Raw genomic sequence first — 12972 nt, 5'->3', positions numbered from 1 at the left:
GATCTTTCGGTCCTCATTGGTGATGACGATGTCCGGTCGCAGTTGGCTGTTGGTTCTGGGGATGGTGGAGTTCAAGGCAACCTTCCCCATGACTGGCGGGATGGCTCTGACCAGGCGATCTTGGGTGGTGTTGTGTTGCAGCTGCCAGGCTCTGGAATGGGGCTTGCAGCTACACAAGACGTTGGGTAGTGTCTCGTTGGCATAGTCACACTTCCTACATCACTTGTCCCAATTCCCGTGGCGGACGGCTCCGTTCGGTGGGACGCAGTTGAGCTGGGCCCTGTGGATGAATCTCCAGTTGGCAAATTGGGTGAAGCTGCCCCTGGGGAGGAAGCGGTTGCTGGCGTCCCACTTGCACATCACCTCGAATGCCTTGCCCTGGTCTGGCTTCTGCTTCAGGTTTTCCACATACAGGCAGCGGATGCCATCCTTCAGCATCCTCTCCATCATGGTTCTAGCTCTCGGAATGATGGTTGTGTGCTTTGTATTCTTCACCTGTGGCACCAGGACTCCCAGCTCCTGGCATTCCTCTCACCACTTCCAGTGGCAGCCAATATTCTTCTCCAGTCGTTGCATAGCATTGCGGGCACAAGTCCAGAGGGAAGCAAAGTCTCCCCCGTCTCTTCCAAATTCGCCTTCCAGCGAGCTGCTCAGGTAAATGATGACATCTTGGTTGGAGGGGGTCCTGGCGATTCACTTCTTGATGACATCCCGCATGGCACTTCCTGCGATGTTCCTCCCCATGATGTCTGGGCACGTCAGAAGGTGGAAGGCATGAGTGATCACTGCAATGTCTCACAGATCACCCATATAAGGGATGTTGGCACTGCCCTGCCTATGTGAGATGTATATCCGTTCATTGCTGGCTCTCTGGTGAAGAAACATCCACTTCTTTACTAGCTGGTGTTTTCTGCCTTTTCAGAGGTACCTTCACCACAGCAGATCCCCTCAGGACAAATGAGAAACAGGGGATCAGGAAGGTGTTCAAGGCGTTGATCTTCCATGGTGCCAGTAGGGAGGAGTCGATCCTGGCCACATCTCGTAGGATCTCCACAATGGTATCCTCAGGTACCTGCTGGACACTGAAACCTGTGGACATGCCGAGATCTTGGTATGCTTGCTCGTCCTCTAGGAAGATCATGTGTTCACCCTGAATCTGAAAAGACATCGTCTGGACTGAGTCCCTTCTACTGCCATCGATATGCAGGGATGCACACTTCCTGGCATTGAAACAGAGTCCCATCCAGTGGGGAGCCTGGCTGGTGATGTCAAGCATTTGTTAGATACATCGGGGTTGTCTGCAATGAGGACCAGATCGTCTGCGAAGGCCAGGATATTCATGCCATTGCCGTACAGGTCGAAACTGCCTAGCCCGCTGGAGATGGCTGAAATGAGTGGCTCCATGGCTAAGTTGAAAACAATGGGACTGAGGGGACAACCTTGCTTCATGCCACTACAGATAGGAATTTCAGGCGTCTCTCCTTCCCTGGAGCAGATGGTGGTGGTGCAGCCTTCATAAAGTTCCCCGATCAGTTGGAGAAAGTTTTCAGGCATCCTGAATTTTCACAGCATGACAAAATGTGCTGGTGGGGCATTGATCCAAAAGCATTAGCCTGGTCGAGCCACGCTATGGCACATTGCCTCCGTGCCCTCCTGGCAATGTGGATGGCAGTCTGAAGGACAAAGTTGTGTTCATAGCAGCCTTTGCATGACATGAAGCCTTTCTGTTTGGAGCCGATGAATCCTCTGTTCACCGACCAGTCTGTGATCCTCGCTGGCATACAGTTTGTACATGGTGGAGCAGAGAGAGATGGGTCTCCAGTTGCTGGGGTAGTCTCGCTCGCCTTTCTTGTACACGAACACCGTCATAGACCTCTTCCAGGAGCTGGGAGTATGGCAGAATTGTTCGCATTTGTTGAAAAGTGCAGTTAATACCAGGCAGTTGGGGGTCTCGTTTTTTCAGGATGTTATACCAAATGCCATCTTTACCTGGGGCTGTAAGTCTGGTCTCTACTTCCTGTGATGTAAAGTCTTGTTCCTGATCCTCTGCATAGTCAACCCAGAGTAAAAGATGCAGGCACTCTGGATGCTATGCATAGTTCTGAGTTACACAGTCAAACACCCCTTGAAGTACGAGAATAGTCTCTCGGACGGGATTGCACAGTAGGATGAGGGCCCATTGAGGATCTCTCTTATAGCCTTAGGGAGGTTTGACTGGTAGAGCTTCTGGATCATAGCGGCAACTGATCTTCCTTCATGTTGTTGTGGTTCTGTCTGGATGCAGGAGTTCTGTGCACTGTGCACACTCAGGGAATGTCTATACTTACCTCCGGGTTCGGCGGTAAGCAATTGATCTTCTGGGATCGATTTATCACGTCTTGTCTAGAGGTGATAAATCGATCCCAGAAGTGCTTGCCGTCGACACCGGTACTCCTGCTCTGCGAGAGGAGTACGCAGAGTCGACAGGGAAGCCTGTCTGCTGCGTGTGGACCCACGGTAAATGGAGATATCCTATCTCCTAGAACTGGAAGGGACCTTGAAAGGTCATTGAGTCCAGCCCCCTGCCTTCACTAGCAGGACCAAGTACTGATTTTGCCCCAGATCCTTAATTGGTCCCCTCAAGGATTGAACTCACAACCCTGGATTTAGCAGGCCAATGCTCAAACCACTGAGCTATCCCTCCCTGAGTGCTGGTTTTCTTCTCCTTCTGTTGGATGAGCTTCAGTTGTATCAGTGGATTCGCTGGATGGTTCTCGTTGCTCTGGGAGAGTAGTACGGAGAGGTTCAGCTGGGCAGGCATCTAGTGAGATGTTGAGGTCCCGCAGGGTGGTTTCTGAGGAGAAGCTGATCCCGCCAGTTGGGGTACCTTCCAGCACAGAAGGACAATGACCAGCATCAGGATCCTGGTCAATAGGGGAGATGGAAGAAGTTCTCCTTCTAGCATCCTTCTCCTGAGGCGCAGGGGGGATGATGTTTCTCCTGGCCGTGATGTCCTGGAAGACCAACCTCAAGGTGCAAGATCTCCCAGCGGTACATTTTGGCACAGTTTCTGACTCTAGCTGCTCTGAAAATGTTTTGAAGCTGGTAAAAATATAAAGTCTCTACATATTACATAAGTACCAGACATGGTTTTATTCGGGTACTTGTTTCTTTAGAGCTTCCCCAGAATGAAAATTATAAACTCTATGTTACAGAGAAAGCCTAATTCCTGCAGCCACAGGGAGAACAACCCTTTCTTTTTTAATTTTGATATGCTTTAGCCCTCAATGCTATCATGTTGCAAAGTGTTCCACAGGCTAACTATGAACTGTGTGAAAAAAGCGACAAAGAGTCCTGTGGCACCTTGTAGACTAACAGATCTATTGGAGCATAAGCTTTTATGGGTGAATACCCACTTCGTCAGACGCAGAATTTCTTTATACCAGTTTTGAATTTGTTGCCTTCCAACTTCAGGAATATCCCCTTATTCGTGTATTATGAGGAAGGGTGAGTGGAAGTTCTTCATCTTTCCTCTCTATACCATTTGTTATGTTCTATACCTGTACCCTGGCCCTTCTCATTTGTTCTGTCTCTTAGGGGTCAGTCCCAATTTTTTAAACTTTCTTTTACAAGAAGTTTTCTATTCTAATCACTGGCTTCTGAATCATCTCTATTTCTGCTTTTTGAGATGATGGGTGACCAGAACCAAACGTAATATTCCAGTTAAAGGCTGATTTATATAATTTCATGATAGTGTCTGTATTATTCTCCTTCCTACTCCCTATACAAAGTTACATTTTTGTTTACTGTTTTGACTGCATCTGCACATTGAGCCCAAGTTTTTATCGAGCTGTTCAGAGTGATGCCCACGTCTTTTTTCCTAAGTTGATATAGTTAATTTACAGCTCACACAGTATGGTATGAGTCATTCAAATTATTCTCTCTTAGTGTGTATTATTTTACATTTATCAGCTCTGACTTTCATCTGCCATTGTGTTGCCCATTTACCTAGCTTGGTTGTGTCTCTCTGGAGTTCTGTTCAGTCTTCTCCAGTCTTGAAAATAATAATTTTGTGTATCTGCAAATTTTGCCACCTCAGTGCTCACCTCCTGTTCTAGATCATTAATAGACACATTTTTAAAAAAAAACCCATTCTAGAACAGAACCTTGTGACTCCCCACCATTAGCCTTTTGCCACGGTGAAAACTGACCATTTTAGTACAACTCTTGAAAGAGATGCTAAAGGAGTTTGGCACTATTTCTACATTATCATCTTATGTCTAGGTTTACTGTCTACATCAGCATCTAACTTGCAGTAGTGTACCCCAAAGCAGAAGTAACTTTCTAAACCGGAAAGATGGGTATATCAGTGTGCTCTGGCTGTTTCACACTGGTGTTGCAAAAGCAGCCATAAACCTTGCTTAATTGGATAGCGCAGAACAGCCAGCGCATAGCAGTGAAACTGGCCCCTGGCTTGTAATACCCTTATAAAGTCCCAAACAGCTTTGGCAATGATCCATTTTGAAAACCTAAGGAACAGAATGTAGGTGCATAACTATTACTTACACCGGTAGTTTGTATCAGAGTTTAAATACCATGTCTGAAGATTCACACTACCATAATCTAATCTTCCTCAGGCTGCATTTTGCATTAGCAAGAGGGGCGTGGAGTAGATAGCCTAATAGATGGTTTTAATCTCTAACTTCCATGCTGTTCCTAACCCAGCCCACCACAATCCCTTCCACAAAATACAGCCTGGAATGTTGCAATGGTTAATGTAGACACTAAAAAGAATCATAGAAGATTAGGGTTGGAAGAGACCTCAGGAGGTCATCTAGTCCGACCCCCGGCTCAAAGCAGGACCAACAACATCTTGTTTTCTTCTACAATAGTTTGAAACTAAGGGGTCTGTGAAGTCTGTGTTGATTCAGAAACGGTGAAAGGGGTTGAATAGAGTTGTATTCACAATTCATTCGCACAGAGGAAACGTTATATTAGCCGCATGCCGATAAGACGCCTGTGCCAACAGCTGCTCGGTTTTCCCACATCTGACAAATGCAGATCAAGAACATAACAGTGTCGGAAGGTGACACTGCAAGAGATTGACTTGCCTTCATTGTCAGAGTGTGCATTTGTTCTTTCCATCACTAGGTTACTATCCAGGATGGCCAAAAACAATCCAAAGAGTTTATGGGTTATTGGTCTATGCAAAACAGTGTTAAATTTAGCTACAACCGTATTTGCATTTTTGGGGTATTGACTTAAGTTAATGAGGAATGTGATCAGTACTAATGGGGAAGACACTGTGTTTTCACATGTGTATGCAAATGCAAGTAATTAGCATGTGCAAATGAGGAATAGGTGTCCAGGGGAATGTTGCTATTTGCTTTCTATCACTTTTGCATGTTAATTATCCAAATAATATTTGCTAATGGTCTTATATTTTAAGTCCAAGGTTAATAATGCAACTTGGTGAGCTTTGAAACAACAAGGCTTGTATTCTAGCTTTGGCATGCCACCAAGAGTGCTCTACAAACTCATAAGCTTTACAACTCTTAGGCACTATATCTGTCAAGAAATTGGCCCACTTCTCAAGCTTCATGGCTGCTGAACAGGACCATCTGCCCACAGTACTGTCATCTCAGGGTTTTATTTAGGATTTAAGAAACATTGGTCCAGATTTTCAAAATTAGGAGCTAAATTTAGGCAGCTCCATCCCTATTAAGACACCTAAATAAGTGGCCTGATTTTTCATGAGTGATGACCACCAAGAGTTCCCATTTGGGTGATGGGAGCTGCTAAGTGCTCAGTATTCTTTCAAATCAGAACATTTCCATAGATGCCTATATAGGGACTTAGATGCATAATTTTTAGGCTCCTAGTTTTGAAAATCATGGCTATCTAGAAGGCGGCCCATTTATTGGTCCAACATGCCTGTGTTGTTGTTGTTTTTGTTTGTTGGGTTTTTTTTCCCTTTCCTCATATTAATTAGCTAGTGCCTTTGAAAACATCACTTATTAAAATAGATATTCTATACGTCAATTAAAGTATGTTATAAATGGCATATTTAGAGACTGCAGTAGCTAAGCACATAGGATGTGGAAGACCTGCATTCAAGTGCCTGCTCCAAATAAGGTGAGTGGGAATTTGAATCTTGGTCTCCCACATCCCCTGTGCATACCCTTCCCACTGGGCTATTATTTATTCTGGGACAGACAACCACACCCACACAAATTCTTGCCCCCAAATGATCTGCACATGCCTACCACATTGAGCCCTGTTGAGGAAGTTTGGGAATCCCATTAGGTTTAGGCATGAACGAGGGCACTGAGCATCTCATTAGCTGAGGGATGATGTCAGGAATTAAGCAGCTTTGCACATGCTTATTGGTGGGAATGTAGGTCCTACAAAGGCAGCAGTTGAGCGGTGGTTCTGTGCCTAAATATCTTTGTGAATCTAGCCGTAAGTGGCTTCCTCAAGCTCAGATAGGAAGTCTGTGGTAGAGCAGGGAATTGAAGTCAGGGCTTATGTGCCCTCCAGTAGAATCCTGGCCTCTGGACCATCCTTCAAACTGAAATTAGGGCCTCATCACTCAGTTCACATCAGAAAATGTGTATCAGCTAGGCACTGTACAAATGCTTCTGGCCAGAGTTTTCAGAAAGGTTCAGCATCTGCATTCGGAGTCAGATTTACAAGACCTCAGTTCCCCTGTAGGCCCTAAAATGAGCAGTCAGATTTTAATAAGGGCTCAGCTCCCAGTGTGCTGGGCTCATTTGAAAATGCATCAATAATTAGTGACAACTCCTGCCCTACAGAGTTTACAGTCTAAAGGGCGGGGGGGAGGGTCTGAATGATGGGATGGGCCAGAGGCCCTGCGAGGTGAAGTGATTTGCACAAGTTTACACAGCCATTCTGTAGAAGAGTCAGGGAATATACCCAAGTCTCCTGTATTGCATCATTCAGTATCTAGAGGGAGAAGAAAAATAGATTAACATTTCTGTTCTGCTTTGCACAAGAGACTAAAATATGGATTGCAGATCAGTATTGTACAGTGTAGGTCTTTGCATTAATTTCTTGAATGTGACAGTTTCAAATAAAATGTCTTTTGCCTCAGCATGCTGGGAGGTGGCAAACCTGTTAATTACTCTGCAGTAGCTGACCGCACTTTTGGGGCCAGACCTTCTCCCACTGAAATCAGTGGTATAACTTCCATTGACTTCAATGGAAGCAGAACCAGGCCTAGCGCTGCTAGCCATAATCCGATTGGCTTTAATGCAACTACTTGTACCAGCATGTGTTTGCAGGATTGGGCCCATGGTTTGCAAGTGAGAAGCAGCAAGCAAGCAAACCCCTCTCTAGAAAGTTGTTGGAACTTACTTCTATGGAAACAAATGCCATGTGAAGACCTTTTCAATATTTCTGTTTCAGTTTATGTGAAACCATTTACATGGCCTGAAGTTGAAGATCTGGAGTGAGGACCACATACTGAGTGAGCCAGGAGTATCCAAGGGTTTTGTGTAACACCAGAGCTGTCACAAGGATGATTATCGGCTCCATAAGACTACAAAAATGATGATCATACCTGGACCATTTGTAGTTCCCTTTAAAGAGCAGCAACTGACTGGGCTGACTGACTCTGGGGAAGCAAAAATATATTTTTAAAGGAAGGGGCAGGAAGACACAGCTTTTGAAAAACAAGCATCACTCTGTCTAGATTAGTACTTACACAGTGAGCAAGATGCCCCAGATTGCCCCAATCTGCATTAAAGGTAGTAAGTGATGAAAGTAAAATAAAAATTGGCTAGAGCCTGGCACCTCTTTCTTTACCAATTAAGCGCTGCCAGGGAATAGCAGGGTTCCCCCATCAGAAGGGGTGGGGCTTGGAAAGCAGGGTAGCCTTGTAAAGACAATGATTCATTGTACCAAAACTACCCCCATCATTTTATAATCTATTGTCCATGTTATTAATTCATCATTCCTATTTGCAATCCCATCTTCCTATACTACCCTGCTCCTTCTCACTACAGAGAAAAAAGGTTTACAGCCAGGGGTCTATGGTCTTCATCCCAAACATGCACAGCTCCCATTTACATCAGTAAGACCTTGCCTGTATTTAAAAAGCAGTTTAGTTAAACAGGTGCAAACCCCTAATGTAGCTACCCTTAAACCAGTTTAACTTTTGGTTATAGTGCTTTATCTTTAAGTCAATAGTCTATCAATGCAAGTCAAACTGATTTAAGCAAGAATTAAATTGGTTTAAGGGTAGCTACATTAGAGGTTTAAGCCAGTTTGCACCAGTTGAAGTAGACTACTTTTTATGGAGCATCCCATCACTCTATGTTAAGACACTGGTTCATAGTAACTCAGAATGAATCAATAGTGCTGCTAATTGCTTCACCAACATAGAATCATAGAATCATAGAATCATAGAATATCAGAGTTGGAAGGGACCTCAAGAGGTCATCTAGTCCAACCCCCTGCTCAAAGCAGGACCAATTCCCAGCTAAATCATCCCAGCCAGGGCTTTGTCAAGCCGGGCCTTAAAAACCTCTAAGGAAGGAGACTCCACCACCTCCCTAGGTAACGCATTCCAGTGTTTCACCACCCTCCTAGTGAAATAGTTTTTCCTGATATCCAACCTGGACCTCCCCCACTGCAACTTGAGACCATTGCTCCTTGTTCTGTCGTCTGCCACCACTGAAAACAGCCGAGCTCCATCCTCTTTGGAACCCCCCTTCAGGTAGTTGAAGGCTGCTATCAAATCCCCCCTCATTCTTCTCTTCTGGAGACTAAACAATCCCAGTTCCCTCAGCCTCTCCTCATAAGTCATGTGCTCCAGACCCCTAATCATTTTTGTTGCCCTCCGCTGGACTCTTTCCAATTTTTCCACATCCTTCTTGTAGTGTGGGGCCCAAAACTGGACACAGTATTCCAGATGAGGCCTCACCAATGTCGAATAAAGGGGAACGATCACGTCCCTCGATCTGCTGGCAATGCCCCTTCTTATACAGCCCAAAATGCCGTTAGCCTTCTTGGCAACAAGAGCACACTGTTGACTCATATCCAGCTTCTCGTCCACTGTGACCCCTAGGTCCTTTTCTGCAGAACTGCTACCTAGCCATTCGGTCCCTAGTCTGTAGCAGTGCATGGGATTCTTCCGTCCTAAGTGCAGGACTCTGCACTTGTCCTTGTTGAACCTCATCAGGTTTTTTTCGGCCCAATCTTCTAATTTGTCTAGGTCCCTCTGTATCCGATCCCTACCCTCTAGTGTATCTACCACGCCTCCTAGTTTAGTGTCATCTGCAAACTTGCTGAGAGTGCAGTCCACACCATCCTCTAGATCATTAATAAAGATATTAAACAAAACCGGCCCCAGGACCGACCCTTGGGGCACTCCGCTTGAAACCGGCTGCCAACTAGACATGGAGCCATTGATCACTACCCGTTGAGCCCGACGATCTAGCCAGCTTTCTATCCACCTTACAGTCGATTCATCCAGCCCATACTTCTTTAACTTGGCGGCAAGAAGTATGGGCTGAAACATCACTTTCTGCAGCACCTGAATTCCCTTGAGGAACCCCCGCCTCCCAGTGCTAGAACTAATTGGGCTCAGCCCTGCTTCATTTATGTCACCTGCTAGTATCCCCCAATGCAGTGGCATGGCTGTAGGCTATGTTAAAGCCAAACAAATAAGGTTTATAGAGCACAAGATATATTGTAGATAATGTAGTGAAATGCAACATAGCTTTTCATGTCATACTGTTATTTGATTGCACCTCTTAATAATTACTTGTTGGGCACCCAGCAGTTGATTAGACAATACATCTTGTGATTTTACTCTTCTGTGCAATAACTGAAGGTTGCAGCATATTTCTGTCTAGCATACACATTATTACTTTGATTTTGCTTCCTTTAAAATAAAGCATTATTTTGAACAAAAGCAAAAAAAAAAAAAGTCATTTAGACAGGCACGGCATCGAAAGTCTCATCAATCGGCTGTAATTATACAGAGCCTGTGCAGTACTAACCCAACACAAGGTATTTGACACATTTTTCAGTTTTCCCTTTTCTCAAGTCTTGAGTGAATTCAGTGCTATTAAACAAAAAACAAGTATATGTACTTACAGTCACAGTACAAGCACCCCTGTACAAATGTTAGCCCTGATCCTGATGTATGCATATATTTAATAGAGCTGGGTAGGAAATATATATTTCTCCCTAGTGAAAAAGGTTAAAGAAAACAAAAACAGAGAAAACAAACCCCACATCTAACCTAATATGATACTGAGAGGCGAGGCATGACACCACACAGCAAAATCTTCTTTGGTGATCTCCTACCCCTTATTAAGGCTCCTTAGTGGAGGGTTGCCTTCTTATGGGAACTTTATCCCAGCATGCCTTTCTACAGCTAGCCCTTTAAATATGGCAGAACCAAACACCTAGAGTGTGAAAGTAGACATTTTACAAATGGTAGCTGTTACTCTCTTTCTTCTAGCTAGTAAGGCCTGGTTAGGTTTTCCTTATTATTATTGCTGCTTGTTCATAAATCTCTTTCTTTAGCGAATATAGATGGTGTTTGCTTTCTTCAAAGAAAGCAGCCTACGGAAGAGTCATCCAAATATTTTAGAGAGGCTGAAATTCAAACCATCTCTCTCTTTCTCCCACCTTACTTCTCTTCAACTTTAGGAATTGTTGCCTCTGATGTTGTGCAACTCAAATGACATGAAAGTAAGGATTAACCCCAAGCATACCTCACCCTCCTCTGCCGTCCCCCCCGTCCCCCCCCCCCCCCCAAAAACGCAAATTAAAATTAAAATTGGGTTCCTTTTTCTTTGGCTTCTCAGGTTTTCACCTTTAGGGCTCCTATGTACAAGCATTTCTCTGCAATCAGGAGGGCTCAAAACTTACTTTTTAAAAATGAAAGCTGAGTCTCATGTAATCGTATGACCTTTGAAGCTGTGGCTGTGAAAAACACAGCCAGTATCACAAGACATGTGATAAAATCACAAGAGTTGGAAATGCTGATTTTAATATCTAGCCAAACTAGATAAATGCAATAACTAGGTGTTTGTGGTACAACGCTCATCAGTGCAAATCCTGGCCTGCTTCCTTTGAAGTCAACGGTAACAATTCTAGTGATTTAAATAGGAACAAGAGCAGGTCCCCTGTTGACATTTCAGTTCCTCTTTGTGCAACTGCAATGTTTTGGGTGGGTCTGGAGCTTGCCTAAACAGAAGCAACACGGGGGGCCTCAGCATTTATAATTAGGCCTCCAAATTAACCACCTCATCTCCATAGTCTCATCAAGCTGAAAACTCCTCAGCTAGCGATAAGTGCCTTGCCAAAGATTTTTATCACCACCAATGCCCCAAACCCTTACTAATCCAAATTACTTCACTAGCACTAGAATTCACAGAAAAAATAGTATTATACTAAACACTTGGTTCTTTTAGGACCTGATCCCAAGTCCACTGAAGTCAACAGAAGGACTCCTATTGACTTCTGTGGGGTTTGGATCAGGCCTGCAGCACGCTATTCGGCCATAGCTCTCAAATCATTTCCAAAGTAGAAAACGCTTCTGAAATAGAAATGTTGTCTGATATTGTTTAAGGGGTCTCATTTGCCCATACTAAAGGCTAGAAAAGCAGCGTGTTGCACACAAGCGGGCCGGATGGCAGGACTACAGAAGAGAAAGCGGTCCCAGAGCACAGTTATTCATATATATTTTAATTCAAATTGTATGGCGCTGAGGGGGGGAAATGTTGAAATCCACAGAAATTGATCTTTTCCCTGCTCTCCTTAAAATTTAAAACGTCAAACTGGTTTTTAATCAGCTTTAGTGAAATCAGGTCTTGGCTGTGACTTTGTATGCCAAGATTTAGCCTGGAGCAAGTTTTCATAGTTGATTTATAAATCGCTATAAAACAGGGTTTGATAAAGAAAACACTGAGTAGCAGGCACTGCTAGAGTATGATGCTGAGGCCTATGCGCAGAGCTGGAATCTGGAGAGAGGTTCTGTGAGGTGAGGTTTGCCTAATCTAGCTATCACAGAGTTAGAAGTTCATTGGCCACGCGGTACTCTTTATATAATGTTAAAACTCTGCATAAGGCATTGTTCTTTCAGAGCTTTATGGCTCTGACATTTTACCGTCTTACAATCAACGAGAAAATCACTTTAAAGAAATAAAATACACAGGAAGTGGCATGCACCACCAACCTCTAATGCAACAGAAGCCTCTGTAGGAGAATCGGTATGGTACAGCGAAAAGACAGTTTCGGGAGGCTGGCTTCTATTCCTGCCTGGGCCAATGACTTCCCATGTAACCTTGGACAAATGCTTTCTGTACCTCTGTTTTCCCTCCTACCACATGTCTTCTCTATACTGTAAACTCTTCAGGGACTGTGTGTGTATGTACGACAGCTATCATAATGGATGCCTGATCTCAGTTGGGGCCTCTGGGTGCTATTGTAATAAAAATCATTAGTGGTAAAATAAAGGGCTACCTTGCTCACTTCTCTCCCGCCTCACTACAAAGACAACAGAAATTTAGGGTATTAGGAGGTCACGTGTGTCCTCGTTTCCATTTTCCCCTTGTAGGCCTCTCCTATGTGCTCCTTATAATAATAATAATAATAATATAATATATGGAGATATACCTATCTCCGAGAACTGGAAGGGACCTTGAAAGGTCATTGAGTCCAGCCCCCTGCCTTCACTAGCAGGACCAAGTACTGATTTTTGCCCCAGATCCCTACGTGGCCCCCTTAAGGATTGGGCTCACAACTCTGGGTTTAGTAGGCCAATGCTCAAACCACTAAGCTATCCCTCCCTCCTTGAGACACATGCTATAATGATTCCATAGCTGCACAGAGTTTATGGTCATCTCTTCAGCTTAATATAGCTCTCTGGGTTTCCTTGTCAACAGCATGGGCAAAGCTCAGGAACTTCTGCTCTGAAAACATAATTTGAGCTAAAGAAAGATCTCCATTATC

The 12972-nt window shown here is 44.3% G+C and overlaps 1 long non-coding RNA gene across 1 annotated transcript; it reads right to left on the bottom strand.

Annotated features, from left to right (window-relative positions):
* Positions 1–6232: 6232 nt before the first annotated feature.
* Positions 6233–10327, bottom strand: LOC135984149 (uncharacterized). Its single transcript, XR_010602057.1, has 3 exons — positions 10105–10327; positions 7427–7615; positions 6233–6945 (listed from the first exon to the last, which is right to left on the bottom strand). It is a non-coding gene; the product is annotated as an uncharacterized LOC135984149 (long non-coding RNA).
* Positions 10328–12972: the final 2645 nt, after the last annotated feature.

This window comes from Chrysemys picta, chromosome 5 (assembly GCF_011386835.1).
Source record: "Chrysemys picta bellii isolate R12L10 chromosome 5, ASM1138683v2, whole genome shotgun sequence".
Classification (NCBI taxonomy): domain Eukaryota; kingdom Metazoa; phylum Chordata; order Testudines; family Emydidae; genus Chrysemys; species Chrysemys picta.
This window is presented reverse-complemented; position numbering and strand designations above follow the sequence as displayed.